Here is a 4,112-nt window from a genome sequence, read left to right as displayed (position 1 = left end):
TGGCCTCCTCTCCAGGAACATTCCTGTTGCTCAGCCACTGGAGCCTCCTGGATATTCTCACAGATACTCTAGGCCCAGGCCCTGTACACAGGCTGTGCCTCCTGCCTGGAATGGTCACCTCCATCAAGCCCAGACTTGGATGTCACTCTCAGCACTATGCTTCTGAAAGCAAGACTTCCTCACACTCTTACCCCCATTTCCTGGTTCCCCTGCCCAAGGAATCCTGATCACTTTTCTGCATTCTGTATAACTTACCTGGTCATTATGTTTATGTGTTTCCCCAGAGCAGGACTTTTGTCTGCTCACCTCAGTGAAACATCCCCAGCCCAGCCCACAACAGTTGTTCAGGACTTACTTCCTATGTGAGTGAGGGAATGGAAGGGGTTGACTGGAGCAAGAGCTTCTTTCTTTCCCCTTAGTTCACTACACTGTAGACTGTAACTTAGGACATGGTGAGTTCAGTGTTTTCTGGTCACAATAAATCAGGGTATAGTATGTGAACAAGAAGTTGATGTTAAGAGGAAGAATATGAATTTTCACATGGTAGTGGGGAAGAGTGAGTACAGCAGACTTGATTGTGAAGGGCACAGAATCTGCTTGGTTCTGGCTGACCCCAGAGAGAGATGCAGCTGTCTATGGTTGTTAGGCTCCTGTGGCACATTCCTCTGGAATCCTGGGACTGGCATCTAGGACCTGCTCAGCTTCCTCCTCTCCCCTAAGACTGAGTTTAGCTGTTCAGCTCCTGGATCCAGTGGCCAAGGAAGCCTCAGTCACCTGACACAGGAAGGGCTGAGATGGACAGTGGAGAAGGGCTGATGGGTGCTGAAGGGAACCCCCAAAGCAATGCATTCCTGAGGGTAAGTGAAAAAAATGTGCCCTTGAAGGTGGGTTAAAGAAGGATGTAAGGAACAAAGTGGAAATTATCCATAATTCCATTATTCAACGTTTAATTTTAGCATTTTTTTGGGGGGGGGACAGAGCCTCAAGCTGTCCCCCTGGGTAGAGTGCCATGGCTTCACTGCTCACAGCAATCTCCAACTCCTGGGCTCAAGCGAGTCTCCTGCCTCAGCCTCCCAAGTAGCTGGGACCACAGGCACCCGCCACAACGCCCGGCTGTTTTTTGGTTGCAGCCATTATTGTTGTTTGGCGGGCCGGGCTGGGGATTCAAACCCGACACCTTAGGTGTATGTGGCTGGTGCCTTAGCCACTTGAGCCACAGGCGCCAAGCCAATTTTAGCATTTTTTATACACTCACATTTAATTTGTATATAATTATAATCAAATGCTTTTAAATTATTTTAAGAGACTAGAGTTTATCTTTTAAAGCGCTGATAGGTTTATAGAATACTGAGTTCATGGTGCAGGGTCTTCACCTCCCCGAATCTATTGACCCCATTATTAATATCTTTAATTTGATACCTGCGTCACATCTGATGAACCACTATTGAGATATTATTATTAATTCAAGGCCATAGCTTCCATTAGGACTCACTCCAGGTGTGCATTCTGTGGGTTTTGTGCAACATCTAATGTCACGTATCCACCATCAAAATGTCACGCAGAATAGTTTCACTCCCCTGAAAAGCCCCCGTGCTCCTCCTGTTTGCCCTCCCTCCCCACCCTTTTGGCCACCCTTGGCCACTACTGAACTGTTTACTGTGCGGCTTTCCATCCTACAGAAGTGCACACACTTGGAACAGAGAGTATGCAGACGTTCACACTGGCTTCTTTCACTCTGCAATTCACTGTGAAGTTCTTCCATACTTTTCCCTGGCTTCAACGTCCATTTCTTTCTACCACTGACTTCATTTCTACTGTAAGCATGGAGCAGACCTGTTTAGAAATTCACCTTTTGATGGGTATCTTGGTTTCTGTTGATGGAATTATGAATGAGACTGCTATAAACACTAGCGTGCTGGTTGTTTTCAGGACTTACAGTTTCAACTCATGTTGGTCAATACCTGCGTGTGATTCCTAAATCAGATCGTTTAGTTTGTAAGAAACCCTACAATGTCTTTCAAAGTGGTTGCGCTATTTTTGTGTTCCTTCTAGCAATGACTGAGAGTTCCTGTCACTCCACATTTGTCTGCACTTGCTGGTAACTTCCGGCTGTTTTAGTTTGTAATTTCTACATAACGTGTGATGTTCAGCACTGTCTCTCTGCATATTTGTTGTCTATGTATCTTCCCTCTTGAGATGGCTCAGCACATGCTTTGTCCACTTAACATGTTTTCTTATTTGAATTTCAAGAATCTTTACATATTCTGGCTGCATGACCTTTACCAGATGCGTGTTTTGCAAATCTTTTCTCTTCACCTGTGGCTTGTTGTTTCTTCTTCTAGGTTCCGGAGAATTAAAAATTTGCAGAGCATAAGTGTTTAATTTTAACGAAATCTAACTTAGCCCTTCTGTTCAGGGATTAATTTTTCCTTGTTTTGTCTAAACCTTCTGCTTGCCGCACCTGAGATCTTTGAGATTTTCTCCGTGTTATCTTCTAGAGGATTGATAGCTTTGCATTTTACCTTTAGGTGTATGATTCATTTCTCATTAACATTTGTGAAAAGTCAATGTCTATCATATATTCAGGCTTATTTTTCACTAAATATTGCATTAAGTAGTACTTAAGAATATTTCAAAAAGATAGTCTATAGTTTCTGCATAATATGTGAATTTCTGGATATTCCATAATAATGATGCACCATATGCATCATCGAGCTATTGGAGCAGCCTGGCTCCTGCTATGATGCCATCTCAGCTTGGCCTCTTTGCCTGTTTGTACTGTCCTCAGTTTGCCCAGGTTCCCTGCCATTAAAAAAGCCTCCTGCCTTCAAGCCTCCTTGTTAGACTGTGTCTCCAGGGAACTGGACCTGAGCTTGTTGATAGCACGAGAAGCCAATGCTGCAGTTAAAATGCAGATATCAGGCTACTTCCAGTTATGCTGCTGTGACCAACAAGTGCTTTGGGGGATTGCAGAAAGATTTTGAATGTGACAGTGTTGAACTGAACTGCAAAGTGAAATTTGCTGTCTACTTACCACCAAAGGCAGAAACTGGCACGTGCCCTGCACTATATTGGCTGTCTGGTTTAACGTGCACAGAGCAGAATTTTATACCAAAATCTGGATATCAGCAAGTTGCCTCAGAGCACAGCTGTGTCGTTGTTGCTCCACATGCCAGCCCTCACAGCTGCAATATTAAAGAAGAAGATGACAGCTAGGACGTTGGTACCGGGGCTGGGTTTTACATGGACACCACTAAAAGACCCTTGGAAAACTAACTATAGAATGTACTGTTACATAACAGAGGAGCTTCCCTAACTCATAAGGGCCAGTTTTCCCGTGGACCCCCAAAGGATGTCAATTTATGGCCACTCCAAGGGAGGCCATGGAGCTCTGATTTGTGCTTTGAAAAATCCTGGAAAATACAAATCTGTGTCAGCGTTTGCTCTAATTTGCCACCCAGTCCTTTGTCCTTGAGGCAAAAAAGGCTTTGGTGGATATTTGGGACCAGATCAAAGTAAATGGAAGGCTTATGGTGCTACTCTTCCTGTGCAGTCCTATCAAGGTTCTCAGCTGGACATAGTAATTGATGAAGGAAAAGATGACCAGTTTCTTCCAGATGGACAGTTACTCCCTGGTAACTTCATAGCTGCCTGCACAGAAAAGAAAATCCCTGTTGTTTTTAGATTACAAGAGGATTATGATCACAGCTACTACTTCATTGCAACCTTTATCGCTGATCACAACAGACATCATGCAAAATACCCGAAGGCCTGAGAAACTAGAGATAGAAGAATCACTTTAGGATATAAGAGATGTACAAACATAATTGCCAAGCACAAAACCATTTCAGAACTTTGGGTTTTATAATGCTACAAGAGCTTTATTCTGTGGTTAAATCATGTTCTGAATAAAGATATAAAACTTCCAAAAAAATTTTGGTACCAGCCAATAAAATGGTAACATGAAAATTATGAGGAAAAAAAATCTTCCAAAAAAAAATTAAGATTTCAATTACCTAATGCTGGCCATCCATGTCTCTGTCCTCAAGCAGAGACAGGCCCTGTGCTGAGTCCCAGCCTGCTCCTCTTTCCCACAGGCTCAGGACAGTGGG

General features: G+C 43.6%; 1 pseudogene; it reads left to right on the top strand.

Moving 5' to 3' along the window:
* Window positions 1-2,895: 2,895 nt before the first annotated feature.
* On the top strand, window positions 2,896-3,519 carry LOC100951453 (annotated as a pseudogene).
* Window positions 3,520-4,112: the final 593 nt, after the last annotated feature.

This window comes from Otolemur garnettii, unplaced genomic scaffold, assembly GCF_000181295.1.
Source record: "Otolemur garnettii isolate 467f Iridium unplaced genomic scaffold, OtoGar3 scaffold00042, whole genome shotgun sequence".
NCBI classification, from domain to species: Eukaryota; Metazoa; Chordata; class Mammalia; order Primates; family Galagidae; genus Otolemur; species Otolemur garnettii.
The sequence above is the reverse complement of the archived record's forward strand: the minus strand, read 5'-3'. Positions and strand labels throughout refer to the sequence as shown.